Source organism: Cricetulus griseus, chromosome 5, assembly GCF_003668045.3.
Source record: "Cricetulus griseus strain 17A/GY chromosome 5, alternate assembly CriGri-PICRH-1.0, whole genome shotgun sequence".
NCBI lineage: Eukaryota > Metazoa > Chordata > Mammalia > Rodentia > Cricetidae > Cricetulus > Cricetulus griseus.
Window position 1 is genome coordinate 181,805,655 of NC_048598.1, and position 20,088 is coordinate 181,825,742.

At 51.7% G+C, this 20,088-nt stretch overlaps 1 long non-coding RNA gene across 12 annotated transcripts in view; it reads right to left on the reverse strand.

The window, feature by feature from the left end:
• Positions 1–20,088, reverse strand: part of LOC107978752 — an 88,944-nt gene that overhangs the window by 35,524 nt on the left and 33,332 nt on the right. Inside the window, exon 7 of one of the 12 annotated variants that reach the window (XR_004770170.1) lies at positions 2,185–2,420. The exons of 10 other annotated variants lie outside the window; for them this stretch is intronic. This is a non-coding gene — a long non-coding RNA (uncharacterized LOC107978752). Of the gene's footprint in view, positions 1–2,184; positions 2,421–18,337; positions 18,716–20,088 lie in introns of those variants that run through there. One more of the 12 variants, XR_004770179.1, reaches the window with a different exon arrangement.

The following is a 20,088-nucleotide window of genomic DNA, read 5'->3' on the forward strand; positions in this document are numbered from 1 at the left end:
TGTAAAATAAACTTTACCGTTATTTATTTGTAACTAGTATGTGTGCACACAGGTGCCCGTGCATAGGTGCGGGGGTCAGAGGACAAATTTTAGGAGTCAGTTCTCTTCCTCCACTGTGTGGGTTTCTGGGCTTGAACTCAGGTCAGTCAGTCTTAGCAGCAATCACCCTTTACCCACTGAGCCACCCCTGGCCCCAGTTTACCTTGTTAAAAAAGCATGTATTTTATGGCCTGTAAACTATTCCTCAATAAAATTGGTTTTAAACATGGGGGAAAATAATGTGGCCGGCTGCTATTTGGAAGCCAGTCTTATGAAAGGGAAAAATAATAAACAATGAATCCAGGCATCTATAATCATGGGTTATGAATTTCAATCTGAATTAAACTAAGAGGGAGTTGTAAGGAAACTGAGGTGGGCAGATCACTCAACTACAGCTAAGAGCTACCCCACCGGCTCACAGACAGCCGGCTTTGATGCTCAACGTCCACCTGGAGCACCAGGCCCCAGTTGTATGCACCTGTGTGGGGAAGGGAACCCGCATAATCCCACCGCACAATTCCCGGGGAAGTGTAGCCGTGGAGGCAGACAGAACCAGTATGGGGGAGTCAACTGCATTTTCTTTACTTGGAGAAAGACAGAAGGCCCCAGCATGGAGATTAAGCTTGCTGGGCACTGGGCCGTGCTCAGAGGCTGTGAACAAGGCAATTACTGTTCCCATTTAATCCAGTGTCGGGGAAAAGGGCCCCGTGGCCAGGCTGGAACCGCACTGCTCTATGCAAAGAGCCCGAGGCCCCAGCTCTGCGCCTTCTGCCTCCAAAACACACTCTGCACTAAGTGTAATGGGTTTTAGGGAATTTATTTTGCCAATTTTAGAACCTACCATAAAGAAGAAATATGAGAGAATTTTATGAGGTGTACTGTATATCTTTAATACTCGTATTTTTTTTCCTGAAATGCTGAGAATATCAATTACATTTATGGCTGCATGAGGAGATGCCCAAGCCCACTGCTGGCAAAGCAGGTCCTGGCAAAGAACAAACAATGGGGGACTCAGGAGTCCCAGGGCCTGTGGGTTCAGATGGTCCAGGTGGCGTCTGTGCAGCTGTCCAGAATGGGTAGCCCGGGAGCCTTGCATTTGGGAAACAGGCATGTATGTGCACCTCTTCATCCCTCTGTGCTTGCACACACATGCATACGTGTACGTGTGTTCTGATTCTTGTGCACATGTGTGTGCAAGTGTAGAGTACATGTCCTCTGTGCCATTTGCTTTCTTCCCTGAGGAGGGGAGGGTGGTTGGAAGGACAGGTGAGTGATGGGAGAAGCCACCAACGCCCCTGAAAGGACAGAAGTGGCCCTTCTCCAAAAGCCAACCCCAACATACTCCCTCGGCCAGTAGCCTGATATGGGGCACTCACAGGCCTCTACCCAGCCTTTTCTAGGCCTCAGTACCCAGGGCCTCTGCCCTGGCCACTGAGTTCTCCCTGGGCCTACTGTCCATACCCACTCCCTGAGCTGGGACAGATACTGGAGAACGCTGACCATACGTTGGATGGTCAGGGGCTTCTGGATCAGGGCAACAGGAGCAGATTGTGGAACTCAATAGGCTGAGAACTCCCCCAACAGACATTCCCCAAGCTATTGAGAAGCACAGCCTGAGGGCCAACATAGTACCCATCCTGAAGAAAGGTACCCTAAGACCCAAAGTACCCCAAAACCCAAAGAGCAGCTGTGTCTCTGGGCTACAAATCTAGGCTGGAAAGGGTAGTCCACAGACTCACACTGCACGCACATGAACACGTGTGTCCCCACACAATCTTACTCACACATCCAAACTCATGCACGTTTACTTTGGTGGGATCGTCTACATTACAACCGAAAAACTCTGAGCAACAAGCCCTACTCTTTAAAGGGACCCTTCTGAAGGGAGTCAGAGCCCCACCCTAGGGCTGCAGCTGTGTTCCAGGGGTGGCCCACGAAGGAACGTCCCCACCCCCAGCACTGCTTAAGGTTATTTATGGCTCCAACGTGCGCGTTTGTTTAAAATCTGCTGCAGAATTCATCCTCTCTGCCACTTACTCAACCATTATCGGCCATCGCAAAAGTGCCGAAGAGAGAGTCATAAATGGCTGTGATTTACGAGGCAGCAAGAACACAGGACGAATGAGAGAAAATTAAACCCTTTACCTGTGAGATTATTTACGAGCTCAGTGGATGTGCACGAGCGTGCCGGGTGAACCACGGTTTGGGACTCGTGTTCGGTGTCTGTCCTGTGCAGGGCCTACAGCCATCGTCCTGCAGAGGGACTTCCCAGAGACAGCCTGGGGGGGAACCAGTTCAGGACCCAATAGGACAGCATTTTGTCCAGCATACCTCCAGCTTGCTGTGGGACTCCAGACAGCAACCTTCCTGGCCCGTTTACCCTGTGAACCAGAGGGAGTACATAGAAAGACCCAGAGTCATGTGGTCCCCAGGCAAGATGCCCTCACCTGGCAAGAAGCTCCTTCCTACCTCTTGTGACAACTCGGGTCACTGTTTGGGGGTGGCTCTCCCCCACCCCACCCCCACCAACTACCCTGGCTTATGGTACAGCCTAGCTCCCTGATGTGCTGGTCTTTAGCCCTCTTTACCATAGGATACTGGGGGCCTAACTCCTGTATCCAAAGAGGATGAGCTAGCTGTACTGCCAACCCTTCTTCCTCCCCTTTCTGGAACCTTCTTCCTGTTCACTGCCCTCCCCCTCCCCCAGGAAGTCCCAGGTTACCCTTCTCTGCTGCAGCCCTCACAGGCAAATGACTGTGAGTTTCCAGGCAGGTTGACTCTCACTCTCTGAGGCTCCTTAGAAATAAGGTGGCCCAGGCCATTCTGCTCTCTTTTCCTCTGGCCTGATGCTGGGAACTCCCAGAGCAGGAGCAAAGGTCAACAGAAGCATGGGTGTGCTGGAGAAATGCAAGCCAGTCTCCAGGCCTTGGGTCATATAAGGGCAGGTTGTTCCGAGGAGGAACAGCAGCCTCCTGCCTTGAGCCATACCCAGCTAAAGGCTGGGTAGAAGGGTCGGGCCCACCGAGTTCCCAGACCTATGTGTGTGTTGCTTCAAAAGGTCAGCCAGGGGAGTGGGGAGTTCTGCCCTCAGTGGGAGGCAGGGCAGGTCTCCTAACCACCTCACTGGGAGCCAGATGTGCTGCAACTGGAGTGGGTGCCCCGATCCCAGAAGCCCCTGCTGCCGGCTGCACACATTGCCTGCTCTCACCTCCACACAGCTGTCTCATTGTCCCCCACAGCAAGACTCCCAGCTAAGAAAGCATTGCCCACATTGTAGGACACTCAGAGCTCCTTTGTGACAGGAGCCAGCTGCTGTAATGAGTGTGTGATCCATTTTGCACACTTTCTACTTCTTTAAAGAAGAAAACCACGGGGGAATGTGACCGCCACCACATTTTACATGGCTTCGAGGGAGCAGAGCCCTTCCTGAGCAAATAAGAATTTGATTTTCCAGTTAAAGCCCAGCCTAGATCGAGCCCAGAGAAGCGTTCGTTTTGCCAACAGCTTGGTGGCAGCATCGTCTCCAACTACAATTGTCCCCAACCCCAGTGGCAGAAGGACAGCATACTAGGACCAGTCCTGCCCTGCTCCTGCCTCCTCCTGGGAGTCCTGGACTGCACTGCCCTGGTGAGTTGGCCCTCCGGGGCTCAAACCTTAGCTTGCTGGCACTCAGCTAGGCTCTACTCTGCACCACAGCTCTCAGATTGGCTCAGTCAGGTTTTGGCACCTGGAAGGCTCAGGGAGCCAGGTATTGGACAGGAGGAGGTGGCAAGGGTGGGGTAACGCATGCATCTATAGCCCCCACACTGCTCAAACACCCAGGCCTCTGGTGCCTGTTCCCAGAGACCCCCATCTCAGTCCTCTTAGCAAACTGCTTATTAGGGAGACTCCAGCAACAGCCCAGCTTTACAGTTCCCACATTTCACACTGTCCTCACCCTCAAGTGAACAGCTGGCTCTGCTCTGAGGCCTTTACCTCAACATCCTGGAAACTTGAGGCTCACCAGGCCCCACAGCAAAATGACAATACAGAGAGGATGCAACTAGGAGAGAGAACCCCAAAGAAGGGACGAGACACTGGTCAAGACTCAAATGCCAGAATTGGTAGAGATAGTGTCACAGTGGTGGTGGTCCAAGACAGGACCCTTGGTGGAGGTGGCTTTGCTACGCCTGAGTCCTAACCTGGGCCCTTCGGCATCCTGGCTTGGTTTCCCGGGCTGCACGATGATTGTATGTCTAAAGGCATGTGCAGCTCTGAGGCCCTGGATGGTGACCTACGCAAGGTCCCTGGCTGGGGCCAGGTCTCTGGGCCACCTGGGGTCACCACTGTAAATGCTGCAGACGGCTCCACTCAGCCACTCAGGAGCGAGTGCTGTCCTTCCATCTCATTCTCGTTTTCTTCCCACGTAATTGAAAAATCAATACGTTGCAGAATTTCTGTGCAAACCACAAATACAATCATTTCCAATCAGAAAAGGGGATGATCCCACAGCACAGCAGCTGCGCCCGTGAGGCCCAGGCACAGTGTGCTCTGCTGGTGATCACTGGGGCCTGCCAGGATGCTACGTAGGCCACCCCTGCTGCCCAGGGGCACTTCACCCCAGAGTCAATCACCCCTCCCTTTCCACGGCTTCTGGTCACTCTGTGCCAAGCTTCATAAATAATGGCACTAAATGGCCTCCGTGGAAAGTCAATTAATTGTGAGTGTAGTTTCACACAGCCAGCCACACCTGTCAGCAAGGAACTCTCATGCTGGAACTTATTACATTTTTATCAACTTGGCAGCGCGCGTCACGATGCAATTTGGGCAGCGCACCACCCTCCGCAATCAGAGCCATTGGCTTTTATGGGTTTGCTCAATTTCGCCCAGGGGACAGATAGCAAAGAACAAGGAGAAAATACCTCATCCTTCCAAGCAGAGGACAACCAAGGCCAGGCCACAGACCTGGGAGGAATGTCATCATCTTTGGTCTACCTAGGCCCTGCCTAACACAGAGCTCAGCTACCCCCGGCAGATGCTGCCACCACTGTCTGACTCCCAGAGCTCAGGAAATGTTTACTCACAGGCGAGGCTCAAATAAAATTTCTCCTACCTGGGTGTCCAGGGTATACCTAGTATCCATGTGGCCTTGACCACAGCCCAGCCCCCATACAGCTGTGTTCCTCCCCTATGGGGCTAAGACAGGCTTATCATCTGCCTGCCAATGCCACCTCACCTGTCCCATATGGGGGTCCAGCAGCTAAGCTATGACTGGTGTCTGCCCTAGACTAGTGCTTAACTCCTGGACCTGGTCTCCAACTATAGAGGAGGCAGAGATGGGATACAGGAAGCCAGTTACTTACAACCTCTGCCCAGGGCTCAGCCTGTGTCCCCTGTGTATTAGCACCCTAAGACACACCAAGAGGAGGAGAAGACATGAGATTAAACAGCACTGGGGCCCCAACTATTCCTCAGGCAGCTCCCCTTGGCCCTGACCCTGACATCTGCTCCCATTCTCCCAGCTAAGTTTGCTTGCCAGGTGATCCCCAGAAACCCCTCCACCCAGCCATAATACAGCCCTTCTCCCACCAAGGGAGAACAGTGAGGACAGGAGCACAGCCCCCACCCCTTACATACTGCCCAAGTCAGATGCTGGAGCAACTATACCCACTTCTGTGAGTCACATGGAGGTCCTACATGTCTCCCATCCATTAGCTTTAGTCCATAGCAGTCTACACCTCTCAATAGCACAGCCATTTGATGTTGTCAAATGTTGTCACCACCCTGCTTGGGGGCTACCAAGACCTCTGCCTTTGCTGGCATGGAGAGTGGAAGGGTCTTTTGTCCCCCACCAGGGTCCTCAGAGGCCTGGGTACACCTATGATCAGCAGTACCAGCATCTGCCAAGGTCCTCTGTCTTAGCTAGGGTTTCTGTCGTTATGAAGAGACATCATGCCCATGGCAACTCTTATAAAGAAAAACACTTAATTGGGGTGGCTCATTTACAGTTCAAGGGTTTAGTCCATTATTGTCATGGCAGGAAGCAAGGCAGCATGAAGGCAGACATGATACTAGAGAAGGAGCTGAGAGTTCTTACATCTTGACTCACAGACAACAGGAAGTGCTCTGAGACACTGGATGGTATCATAGGAGCATAGGAGACCTGAGCATAGGAGACCTCAAAGCCTGCCTCCATGGTGATATACTTCCTCCAACAAAGCCACACCTACTCCAACAAAGCACTCCCTATGGGCCTATGGGGGCCAATTACACATCCTCACAGCCTTTTGCTGGTGTCTTTCTCAGGATACTCACCCATGGCAATGACCATGGCCCATGCCATGTCTCCTGTGTGTTCCTCTCCCTGTAGACTAACACTGTCCATAGGTGCACATACTGGCCATCTGTGCTATGCAGCAGTGTGTGTTGTCACTACCCTCCAAGGCCAATGAGCATTTGAAATGTGGCTAACATAAATGAAGAGCTCTACACGTTTATCCGTTACCTTTATCACATGGAACACACTGCACACACTTGAAGCACAGAGTTTTAACAAACCCATCGTCCTGGTTAGTTTTTATCATCAACTTCACACAAGCTAGGGTCACCTGGGAAGAGGGAACCTTAATTAAGGAATTGCCTAGATCAGATTGGACCATGGGCATGTCTGTAAGGAATTTTCCTGATTGCTAACTGACATAGGAAGGCCTAGCCCTCTGTGGGTGGTGTCATCCCTAGGCAGGTAGACCCGGATTGCATTTTAAAAGCCAGCTGAGCATGATCCAGGGCGCTTAGCCAGTAAGAAGCATCTTTCTGTGGTTTCTGCTGTAGTTCCTGACCTGGCTTCCCTCAGTGATGGGTTGCGAACTGAAAGCATAACCCCAATAGACCTTTTCTCACCAAGTCTCTTTTGGTCATGGTGTTGATCAAAGCAGCAGAAAACAAACTACATTCACGTATCAGCAGTGGCAGTGTAACAGGAAAGGCAATGACTGCACCTACCTCACCGACGAGGCTCCTTTGTCCTCCTGCCCTCTCACCCTCCCTGCCCCAGATCCCAGTCCTCAAGAAACCACAGATCCATTTTCTGTCATTTCCAATTAGTGTGCATTTCCTAGAATTTTATATCAGTTTTTTATAGAACCATAAATTATCTGCCTTTGTATCAAGCTTCTCTCGTGCAGGGCAATTTTCCCCTTGTCCTTGTTGCTGTGTGTCTGCTGCCTTCTATGCTGAGGAAGAGCTGAGGGGTAGACATGTCACCGTGTGCCCATCCACAGAGCTTTTGAGACACACTGTGCTCTGCAGACTGGGGCTGCTGCAGTCGTTCGCACACTACTCTGTGGTATCATGTCCCATAAAATCTCCTCTGTGAAAGGCTTGGTTCCAAACAGTGTGTCCACAGGTGGGGTTCTGAAGAAGTGATTGACAGCTTCATCCATTCAGTGGCATTGTCACAAGGTGGTGGGGGCTTCCAGAGTCAGGGCCTGGGTGGAGGGAGCAAGTCATTGGAGATGCATCTCGTTCTATCCCTTCCATCTCTGTGTCCTGGTTTCTGAAGGGAGCGGCTTCCCTTGACCACACCCCTCTGCCTGTGATGTTTTCTGCCTTATCACAGACCTAAAAGCAACACAGCCATCCCATCCCAGACTGGAACCTCTTTTCTTCAACATGTTTTCCCTGGGCATTTTGTCAGCAGCAACGGAAAAACTGGCTGTCGTAGCATGTGCTCTGAGCTGACAATGTTGTAACTTTTCTGTGTTTGATGCCATCTGAAGATCCCGCTTGGCTGGGTAGGTGGCATTTTCTTCCTTGTGTCTAGTGGAATTCTCAGGAAGCACAGAGCCTGAAGCTTCCTTTGCAGAGAGGTTTAGAGCCACAAGTCAGTGTCTGGACCAGGCTTGGGTGTGCCTAGACCACTGTGACTTTCGAGGAATGCAGCCATTGCCATAGAGTCACTTATCCGATATCAGTGGCATCAGCTAGACGGCATTTCTGCACTGCTGGGGTGTGAATGCTTTGTCTTACTGATTTTTCTGATCCAGCTCGCTAAAGGTCTCCTCAGCTGATTGATCATCTCAAAGATCTGGCTTTGGCGCTCTGGGACTCAAGGAGCCCGCCTCTGCTTGCTCTCTCTCTGTCTTCACTCTGATCTCCATCGCCTTTCTTTCCTCTTAAGTTGGTTTCATCTGCTCTGTTTCTTGAGGTGCAAGCTGAGGTCATTGATTTGAACCATTCTCTCTAACGCAGGCATTGTGCTATAGGTAAATCCATAAATTTGGTATTTTCGTTTTGATTCTGTTTAAAACACTTTTAACTTTGATTTCTTCCTCAGTCCATAAGTTACTGCCCTAGTTTGGTTTCTGTTGCTGTGATAAAACACCACGGCCAAAGGCAAGGTGGAAAGGAAAGGGTTTGCTTCATCTTATAGCTTATGGTCAGTCATCAAGAGACTTCAAGGCAGGAAACGGGAGCAGAAACAGAAGCCATGGTGGAACCATGCTTCCTGTCTGGCTTCACCTGGGCCAGCCTTCTTATACAATCCAGGGCCACCTGCCTGGGAGCAGTACCCACTGCAGTAGCTAGGCCCTCCGCCACCAATTAGCAACCAAGCAAAAGCCCCACAGACATGCCCACAAGCCGGACGGAGACAATTCTCACATTGAGGCCCCTCTTCCCAGGAGTGTCAAGTTGACAACCAGTGTCGAGATTAGCCATTACAGTTATTAAGCAATAGGTAGCTTTTCTGGGCCTTTTCTTTTTTCTTTCCTTCCTTCTATCCATCCTTCCTTCCTTCCTTCCTTTAAATTTCATTTTCATTTTTATTTTATTAAATCAAAACACCTTTGAATATCATCCCATATCAATACATTTCCAAAATTATTTCTTTATTGACTGTTTGGGGGTCTCACATCATGCACCCCGTTGACCTCACCTCCCAGTCTTTCCATGTCTGTCTCTCCACTATGGCCTCCTTCCCCCAAAAACCAAGTCCATTTTGTGCTGTCCATATATTCACTTGAATATGGTTAAATTCCTAGTGGCCAGCACCCCCAAGGCAGAATGAGTCTTTTTCCGCTGATTTCCATGGTGCTGTGGGCTGGTGGTGGCCTGCTGGGGCCAGCTCTCCCATGAGGGGTGGGACCAGCTCTATCTCAGACATTAACATGGCTGCAGGCAGTACCCCCAGTCACAGGCGGTGGTAATGTGGGCCGCAGACATCAACACAGCCCTTGGCCATACCAGGACCACAGAACCACTCATGTCCCTCAGTGGCTGCACAGGCCACGGGCCTCAACATGATCTCAGGTGGTTACACATGCCCCTCACATCAGCATGGCTCCCCGAGGCAGCTAGGCCCTGAGACATCACTAATTCATCAGGCAGGCAGTGGCACAGATCTCAGGCTTCACCGAGGTCTGCGACAACAGCATGGACCACCAACACCAACGTGGCCTCTGGTGGTACTGCAGCTGACATGGTCATTCGAGGGGGTCCTGAAACAATAAGACTTTTTGCCAAGCCACTGATCCCTGCTTCCACGTGGGTGCTTTCTGCCAGGCCACCCAAGTCCCACCTGCCACCACGTTAAGGTCCCAAGTAATATACAGAGATTTATATTAGGTACAAATGCTGCTTGGTCAATGACTAGGATTTCTTATATGCTAACTCAGTCTTAATTATCATAAATCTATATATTTTATAAGACTTGTCTTATAGAGGACACCTTCTGCTGGTGCCCTCTCTTGCCGGCGGATCACACGGCAAATCCAGAGCAGAGACCAGGAGGAAGAGAGAAGGTGATGACTTCCTGCTTGTTCTCGCTTATATACGAGTCTCCCTGCTATGTCATTTCCTGCCTGGATCACCACTTCTTTACTACATTTCCCAGAATCCTCCTTGACTCCTAGTCCCCATAACTTGATGCCTCATTGGCCAAACAGTACTTAATTTATCATCCAATAAGGCAAACACATACACAGAAGCACTTCCCCCATTAGGATCCAATCCAAAAAGTGAAGCTTTCCCATCTAGGGCCTCAGTCTTTGCCCAGGCATCAGGTTCCAGGCTGAGTCTGCGTCCCCACAAGCTCCGGGCTGCTGTACACCATCCCATAGACCCTACGGGGCAATGACAGCATGTAGAACTCAGCTGTCTCTCTCACCTGCCACTGCCATCGCATCTCCCGTTCTGCCTCTCTCCCAAATGCACACACTACTCCATGTTTCTGTTTTTCTCACTTCTCCATCATGTATTTGTTCATTGTAGTGGTGCCCTACTGGTACTGGGGTGTCTTCTGGCTCCTAGACTGCCTCTGATGCTTTTCTAAAGAGACCCCATTGTTACCATACAACACTTTCAATGACTGAGAACTCTTCACATAATAATCTAGAGTATCATCTATATTGGTGTTCCACGTGTGCCAGAAAAGAATGGGCGTTCTGTTGTTACTGGGTGATGTATTTCTTAAAAGTCAATTTTCCCTTTAATCTTTTTCTGCCTTCCTTTGGCTACCTAAATGTTCTGGGTAATCCTTTTTGTTGGCTCATTAGCTGTAGCTATTTTGTGACTTGTTGGTGGCTTTCTGGCTTACAGCATACACCATAGCTTGCCGCCCTTCATAGTCACAAGGGTAAATGATATCACCCTTCTCTCCGAATCCCACACTGCCCTGTCAAGCATATCGCTCTCATCCGTCCTGTCAAGCCCACACTGATTGCCATTCTTGTCTAAGTGCCAGTTATCTTTTGGAGAGGCTTAAATAGTGAAAGTGACTCCAACTTAGCTACCTCTTGGAGCACACCACTTCCGACATTCCATGCCTTAGGTGGGTTTTTATTCCGTCTAATATCACCTCCTTCTGCCTGAACGGCTGCTTCAGCAAATCCTACTGGATGCTGGGTTCTGGTGACTTAATCCTGTCAGCTCCATGTATTAATGAAAGTCTTAACCTTTGTTTTTGAGAGCTACTTTTACTGGTTGGACTTGGGGAAGGTGGATCTATTTCTCCTTTCAACACTGTGAAGATGGCAGTCTGCCTTGGTCTGGCTCGCATGGGTTCCCGCAGCCGCCCCTGCTTCCAGTCTGCCATGCAAATCTGAGATTCTAGACTCGCCCCTCATTGCTGGCTTTGAATGTGATGTGGCAGGTACGGGTTTCAAGTGGCTCACCCTTAGGCTTTGGTGAATGGCGTGGGTGTATCATTTATCATTTCCATAGTCCACTGTTTCCTCAAGTATTCTTGGTCTCCATCCCCCTCCTCCTTCATGGGCCCCATGACTCTGAAGCTTGATTAAAGTTTGCCTGAGGCTCACTGATAGACTGTTATTAATTTTTCTTATATTTTTTTAACCTTTATTTGAAGGCTGGGCATGCATGCCACTGTGTATGTGTAGAAGTCAGGGGACAACTTTCTGGAGTAGTTTCTTTCCTTCCACCATGTGGGGCCTGGGTTTCGAACCAGTCCTCGGGCTTGTTGGAAAGCTCCTTTACCCACTCACTGAGACATCTCACCAGCCCTTATCTGCTTCCTTCTCAATTCATATTCTTTCCTGTTTTGCTGCCGCCATTCTCCTGCCTTTGTCTTCAGGTGAGCTGACCAGTTCTTTGACATCCAGCTCTGGTACTGGATTTCTAGAGGATTCCTGGAGAGCTGCTGGTCTTCAGTCTATGTCGGAATTACACAGAGATAGGTTTGAATCCCAGTGAAGGGATGCCTCAACCATAGGCTAAACAGATTTGCCAGTGAGTGGGGGCTAGCATTAATTAATTCTAATCTTATGTGAGCTGCTATCAGAAGGTGTGGCCCAGACATAGGGTAGGGGCTTCTGACCTCAAATGAGCCAATCAAGAAAACCCCTTACATGTGAGCCCAGCGGCATGGATTTTAGTTGATTCCAAATGAAATCAAGTTGACAACCAACATTAGCCATCGAAATGTTTTTCAAGACTGAGGAAGAAACTGCAAAAGGTTGGAGATCCCAATTCAAGCCAACAATGGATTTGAAAGAACATGTTTACAAAGAAGATACACAAAGGGCAAAATATCCATGCAAAGATGCATGGTGTCTCCAGCCATTAGGGAAAGATACATCAAAGTCACAACGAAATATCACTTCGCGCCCGCTAGGTGTGAGAGGCTGCAGTGCTTGTGCCCTTGTGGAGGGAATGTGACTTGTGTGGCCCGTGTCCAGTAGTGGAGGTTAAGTGGGGGACTCCCAGGTGGCTCAGCAATCCCAGTGCATGCCCACGGAACTGAAAAGTGGGGTCCAGAAGACACGTGCGTAGCAGAACTGTCCTTGTGAGCAAATGATGACAACAACCTGAGTGCACAGGACAGACAGTGGCCAAGTCCAGCCCACAGGGAAGTAGCAAGGTACTGTGTGTCCTGTATCACATGGGAGCGGGCGAGGTGGATTTGAAAAATCTACGCTGGTGAAACTAGCCAGACACAGTGCACCAAAGACTGAATGGCTCTGCTGTCATGAGGTTCCCAGACTGTCAAAACCACAGTGAAGGCAGCAGGACACACATCTCTAGGGCAGTGGAGGGAAAGGATGAGTTAGTGTTTAATAGGGTAGAGTGGCTCTGGTGACCAAGGAGTTTCGGGTGCAGGTGCAACACTGTGAGTGGCTGAAGTAAATTGTTGTGTATTTCACTGTGAGCAACCAGCCCCAAAGCCACTAGGCATGGTCTGTCAGGACAAGGTCAGAGTTGCACATCACTGTCCCTGGAGTCTGAGTCGCACACAGGTAGAAAGAGGCATCTTGAACATCCTCAGGACTCTCAGGCTCAGGATATGTATCCTCCCCAAGTACAATGCTCACACGGTAAGTGGAAGCCAAGGCTGCCAATGGCACTTAACACCCATATTCCAGAGGGATGAACTGGCACGAACCTGGGCAGCAGAGGGCACGACAGGGCCTTCCAGCACCCTTTCCTCCATGGTCATGACTGATGATCTAAAACTGTCCTAACCACTCAGTCTCACGACCGTTTTTTCCTGCCTTCCTTTGTCTCCCAGCCTCTGGCTCAGCCATGGTTTCCCTCCTGTGTCACTGAGGTTGACTCCTATCCCCGGAGCCTCCAGGGTTAAGCTTGCTGTCCCCTTACCCACCCACCCACAGCAACAACAGACACAGCATCCTGCTTCCAAATCCTGCTGACCACTGAGAGCCCACCAAAGGTGCTGTCAAATGCCTAAGGCACACAGGGAACAGATAACACACACTCACTGACCCATACAGACACACAATGGGACAGATAACAGACAATTCACACAGACATACACTGACACACAGACACACAATGGGACAGACATGCACTGATTCCCACAGGCACTCAGACACACAGGGACAGATGACATGCACTGGCTCACACAAGCACACACAGATAACACTCCCATTGGTTACACACAGACCCTGTACATTGAGCTAGCACACACAAGCACAGACATATCACACACTGACACACATGCACACAGACCCTTGCACTGAGCTAACACACAGACATCTGCTCAGACACCACACACACACACACACACACACACACACACACACACACACACACGCTAAGAAACACAGCATTCAAGTGCCTCCCAGAGTGAGGACCATTGTCTGTATGCACACCCTCCTTTGAAGGGCTGTTCTGGGTCCCATGGGCCCAGCCTGATAAGCCGGAGGTGGGATGTATAAGCACAGCAGACCCCACCCCTCTCCCCGCCACAGATGGGCACGGCTTCCCCTCTGCTGCATATGACTATGGGGATTAAGACTGAAATTGCCTCTGCCTGGGCTCTACCACAGGTCACAGGGGACCCTCCCTGGTGAGGAGTTCCAGTCTCTGTGGCCATGCCTGACCCGTCAGGTCACTGAGCTGGGAGTCAGGCCTGATGTGGGGTTGGTGTTGTTGTCAACACACTCAGACTTACAACCCTGAAGTAGACCACTAAGCTGACAGAGATGCCCCCGTCACGTCATCCTTCCCTGCTTCCCTCACCCCTAGACTCCATCTCCCTTCACCGACTATCCTTCTTCCTGATGTCCTGGCTTAAAACACTTGCAGCCAGCATCTCTACCCAGGTGTCAGATTTCAGCCTCCCTTGAAACACTGGCCCAAACATGCCCTGCGTCTCAGGTGACAGCCTTGACACTAGGGCAGCAAACCCAGAGCAGCCACTCTTCCACCACCATCAGTGACCTGTGAGGAAGGCCTTCCTCTCCAGTCGTCCTGCCGAATGCCAAGAGCTTGGGACCTCAGAGTCCAGGTCACCCGCTGCACCCAGAAGTTACAGTGTCAAATGTGAAGGGGCCTTGGGAAGCAGAGGGACTGGCCTGAGTTGGCAGGGACCTGCAGAGGTCACTGGGGGTGGCTGAGAAGACGCTCAGTGGGCATAGTAGCCTATGCTGAGGCCTGTGAGAGGTGGAAAGGAGCAGCCTGGGGCCCTGGAGACATTCCATCCTGCTGATGACTCACCTGTAGCCGTTTTCAGGATGGAAACATTGGGGCCCAGAGATGCTATCTTTTGCTTCGGTGCTGTGGATGCTAGGCCAGCCTCTTACTGAGCCACACTCTCAGCACACGACATTACAGCCACGTCAGGCATGTGGAGGTCCCACCCACTGCCTCTCTGTCACTGAGAAATGGCAGGTGGGGCAGGTGCCCAGGCCTTTCCTGACCACCCCAGCCCAGCCTGGAACAGTAGCTGTGTGACCCTAACACTGGCAGAGCATGGGAGCATGGCCAGCCAGGGGCAGTCAATTTTGCAGGGGGGCAAGCATCCACCCCACCAATTAGGGAACCTAAGAGAGTCCTGGACAGTCAAAGGGCCTAGGATTGGCTCCCAAATGACCTTCTGGCTGTGGACACATTTCCCAGAGCTGGAATTCTGGGCTCAGGGTGCCTACAGCCTCTGTCTGCCTCGTCAAGGTGCTAATCAGAGGCACACTGGCACCCTCCCCTCCCAGGCTGAGCATCTTATGGGCAGCCAACAGGCCAAACAAAGGGCTGTCTACAAATAGGGGGCAGGACTGGCCTGGGAGACAGGCTTGCTGTGAGGGAGATAATTGAGCCAGTTTCAAGATGTGGGGGGTGGGGGAAGGAGTGTTAATTGGAGAAAGAGAAGAAAGGAGCTGATGGCTACAGGAGCATAGCAGCTGGGAATTCAGGGACAAAGGGTGAGCCTGGGGGCAGGTCAATTCTGCCAGTGGCTGGAGAAACATGGCGGCCCACCCAGCCAGTCCAGACACAGTGCTGCTGGCCTCTCCCTGACCAGGCCCCAGGTCAGAAAGTGAAGTCTGGAGTGTCCTCACCTCTAGTCCATCAAAGATGGGATCTGCGGACACTGAGAGGGATTGAATGATGTGTGTGCTCTGACCGACCCTCCTGGGAAGGCTGAACCAGTCCTCAGGACTTTAGAAGTGGGGTCCCTCCGTCCACATCTCCTCTCTTCTCCCTCATAGCACTCACCCTCCTGATACGGAATCCCAGCATGCCCCATCTCAGCTCTTCCATGGCACCTAACCTCAAGTGCCCTCGGTGTCGTCCCTTAAAGATCGCCCTAACCACAGCGGAACCACAAGGACCCAGACTCCCATCTGTGGAATACTCCGTTACACTGTGAATGTGTCGCTGTGATTGGTTTATTAAAGAAGCTGTCTGGCCAATAGCTGAACAGAGTAAGGTTAGGCAGGACAGCCAACCTGAGAATGCTGGGAAGGAGAAGGGTGGAGTCTGGAGTCTCCAGAAGATGCAGAGAGAAGCTAGATGGACATGCCGGACTGAGAAAAGGCACCAAGCCACGTGGTAAAGCATAGGTGAAAATGTGAGTTAATTAAAAATGTAAGAGTTGGCCGGGAGTTGGTGGCGCACGCCTTTAATCCCAGCACTCGGGAGGCAGAGGCAGAGGCAGAGGCAGGTGGATCTCTGTGAGTTTGAGACCAGCCTGGTCTACAAGAGCTAGTTCCAGGACAGCCTCCAAAGCCACAGAGAAACCCTGTCATGAAAAACAAAACAAAACAAAACAAACAAAAAAAATGTAAGAGTTGGCTAGTAACAAGCCTGAGCTATTGGCCGAGAATTTACAATTAATATTAAGACTCCGTGTCAGTTATTTGGGAACTGGCAGTTGAAAAAGGGAAACTCCGACTACACCCATACCAGTTATCCAGGTTGTAGGAGGGTGACTACTCCATTGTCTACCCTGGCCACCTCCCTCCCCCACAGGCTAATTTCATCTATGTCTAATCTCATCTATTCAGTAACTTCTGCTACCAACCCTGCTGTGCTGGCCCTTCTAGGCACCGGTGTCCTCCTGCCCTACCCACTAAGCCATAACCCCAATCTCTTCCGTGGGAAAATGAACCCGCCTCAACTCCATCTCTGCCCTGGTGGTCATCAAGTATGGGAGACCTCTTCCCACCTCTGTGGCTCAGTTTCCCCTTTGAAAGTACAGGTAACAGCTCTCCCACTGGGGTCCTCTGAAATGTCAGACAGGCAAAACAAAGCTTGTCCCCACTTCAGGGACCTCTGGCCCTCCATCACTCCCCTAAAGGAGCCCACATAGGACAGGAGCCCTGAGGAACAGGGCCTCCAACTCCCCCTGGCCCTGGAAAGGTGAGCCTACCACCCCAGCCTCCCCCCAGCTCTCCTAGGAACACAAAATCCCTAAAAATCAGCTCTCCATCCAAGCACATAGGTGATTCGTCCTTGCTTAGGAAAGAGAGTAGCTTAGCAAAATAGACTTTTATGTCTATTTAATTTGCCATCAGGAAACTAGGCCTCAGTCTGGTCTGCTCCTTCGGAAGGTGATAGGAGGACAACTTAGTCATTGTGTCTCTTTGCTTCTCCCACCTGCTGGCAAGGTTGGGATGGAGAGATGAGACTCTAGAGCCAGGCCACCCCTCCACAGCCTTTCTCCATGTGGCCAACCTTGTGGCTTGTGTCCCCTAAAACAGGCTCCAGACTCAGCCCAAGGCTTTGAAGCTATAGACCCCAGCCCAGAGTTCCATTAGCTGAGGTGATAACGGCAGCCTGAGGTGGAGTGGATATCAGAGGCCCTCTGGAGACATCAGAGGTCTTTTGGGCAACAATGGGCAACCTTTCACAGTGGCAGAACTTTCTGGGGCCGGAGGCAGAAGTGTAAACAGAAAGGAACAGGGACCCCTCAGAGACATGATGGGGCCAGCTCAGGTCAGACCCCAGCCCCACAGATCTGCAGGAACTCCAGGGCCTCGCCCATCTGACTTCCTGCCTGTGAGGAATGAATTAAGTCTCTCAAAATGCCTGTGCTGCAGCCCTCAGCTGCCTTAGGGTGTGCCTAAACTTGGAACCAGACCTTTAAAGAGTGATCATGGTTAGCCAGCGCCACTAGGGTGGACCCCAGTCCAGTGTTCCTGGTGTCCTCAGAGATCAGTACACAGATCTGGGGGCCGGGGGGGGGGGGCGGAGGGTGGCCCTGTGAGGCCACAAGAAGAAAAGTGCCTCAGAAGGAGGGAGCCACACCCTGGCCTCAGACATCGAGCCCCAGGACTGTGAAAAAAGAAACTCTGTCATGTATGTACACATTCTGTCCGTCTTCCCACATGATGAGCTAGTCTGGATAGACCCCTTTGCTGCCAACACCCAGGTCCCTCGAACAGCACAGCTTTCATCTGACTCATAAGAGGGACACAGACCTGCCGAGGCCACAAGCCCCAAAAGAGCTCCACTCTCCTGCACCAGCTGAGAGCTGGCAACCAAGGAAGTCATAGAGGCTTCTCAGCCGGTGTCCCCAAGAGTCCCCAAGCCTGAACCAGAAAGCTGTCTTCTTCCAGAGAATTTTCTGCCAACATGCCTGCCACAGACAACTGCTGTTCCTACTTGCTGGGTAGAGCGTGTATCTCCAGGGGGGGGCACTGCTGTAACTCCTCACCACCGCTGGAGAGCTGGGGGAGGAGAGACCCCAGGTATTAACTCCCCCCCCCCGTACCCACTCGCCCCATCCCACGCCCACCCCAGCCAGCTTTGTCTTGTCCCCTGAAAGGGCCTGACTGCTCCCTGCTTGCACCACAGGGCTAACGAGCCTGGGGCCTGAGTCACGAAATCCTCTCCACCCAGCTTAGGCAGCAGGTCCCTCAGACCCAGCCTCAGGTCCTCAGAGGGAGGCTGCGTCCAGTGCCTGTCTGATCAGTAGATTTTAATGATGGCCAAATTTCACAGCAGGCCACTGGGCTTCCGGCAACACCAGCCTAAGAAACGAATGGCTATTGATCCCCCTGCCTCATGCTGTCACATTCCCTTGAAGGCTTTTACCTAGGGTTTTTTTTTTTTTAATTTAACTTTTTATTGATTCTCTGGGAGTTTCACATCATGCACCCCAATCCCACTCACATCCCGGGCCCCCCATGTCCTCCCCTCACCCTTGCAGTGCCCCACAAAAGAAAATTTTTTAAAAAATCAAACCAAAATAAAACAAAGCATTGCCCCAGGTAGCAGTGCAGGCCACTTTTTCCTGCCTTTCCAATGCCTCTTCATTTGTCCTGGTGGCATTGGGAGCAGTGTGTCTGTCACACAGTAAACCCATTTGTCCAATCAGCTTTACTCTCAAATGTTCATCACTGGATCTTCAGCAGAACTCCTCTGGGATATCCTGTGGCTGCATGAAGATCCTGTAGGTATCACTCCACAGAACCAGTCCCCTCACAAGCTCCAGCAGGTCCTACATGGGGTAGATGCCAGGATGGGCCAACCCAAGGCCTGGTTGTGGGCCTGGGTGGTAGCTGAGCTAGTCAGTCTGGGCCACTGGGGCTGCCCACCTCAGGTAAGGGGTGGAGCCAGCTCCCCTATGCCCACACCCTCAGGGTCGGTTCGCCCTCGCCTGTGGTAGGGGTGGGACCATCTTTCTTGCGGCAGTGCCCAGTGTGAGGTAAGGCCAGCTTTCCCTGGGCCAACAAAAGGTGGGGCCGGCTCAGCATGGCTCTGATTTCATCCTACATGGTTTCTATGGCCCGCTGAGGTGACACGGGCCACAGACATCAATATAGCTGCAGTTGGACCGTGGACCCAGACATGGCCCTTGGCAGCAGCTTGGGCCTTGACGACAACCTGGCTCTGAGTGGAAGCACTGGCCACTCAGATTGGGATAGTTCTGGCAGCAGTATGGCCCCAGACACCACCAAGGCCTCAGGTTACAGCCCCAACCGTGGGCTTCTGTGTGCCCTTTGGTAGCAGTACAGAACTCAGACTTCAGCACAGACCGCAGCTGGGGTAGGACCATGGACCCAGACCTGGTCCTTTGCAGTAGCAGGGTCTGAATGTCACCATTGCCCCAGGTAGCAGTGCAGGCCACTTAGATGGCTCAAGCCCCAGCATATAACCTTGACTCCAACATCACCCCAGACCTCGGGCCATGGCTGTGTTCATGTGGCCTTCGAGTTTACCCAGGCTTTTCAGAGGGGCAGGGCTTCCACAAAAGACCAGATAACATTGCAAATCAGGTTGCTGTGACTTATTCTTCCTCCCCACCCTCAAAAAATGCTGAGTGGCAAAGTCTCCTCTCTCTGCAGCTGGGAGCCCAGATAACAACCCCATCTCCTTACCCTTGCCCTGCCCAGGCCAGCAGCTTGGGTAACCCCCACTCTTAGAACCCTGTTCCTCCCCATGCTACCGTGGGGTCATAGGAAAAGCTGGCGAGCACCTACTTGCATTTGAATGCCTGAGATCTATGCAATTACTGCCTCAATTTCTCCAGCCCAATGGCACCTCCGCTAAGGTTCTCTGCTCTCTCCAGCCATTTCCTCCTACCTCCATGACAGCAGATAGAGCTGGGAGTCAGGGACACAGCGAGGACTGAGGTCTCTCATGCCCCAGGCACACAGCCCCAGGGCCAGGCCTGGCTCTCCAGAAAGAGATACCTAGGCCCCATTGAGGATGAGACCTTACTGACCTGTGCTCTGCTGGGCTGCACAGCCCCAGTCCACAGCTCCTGGAGGCCTTGGGCAAACAAGCTCCTATTCCACAGTCCCAGAACAGAGTCACCCTCAGATATCTGCCATTCCCTGGACATTCACACTTCAGCTCATACTCATGTAC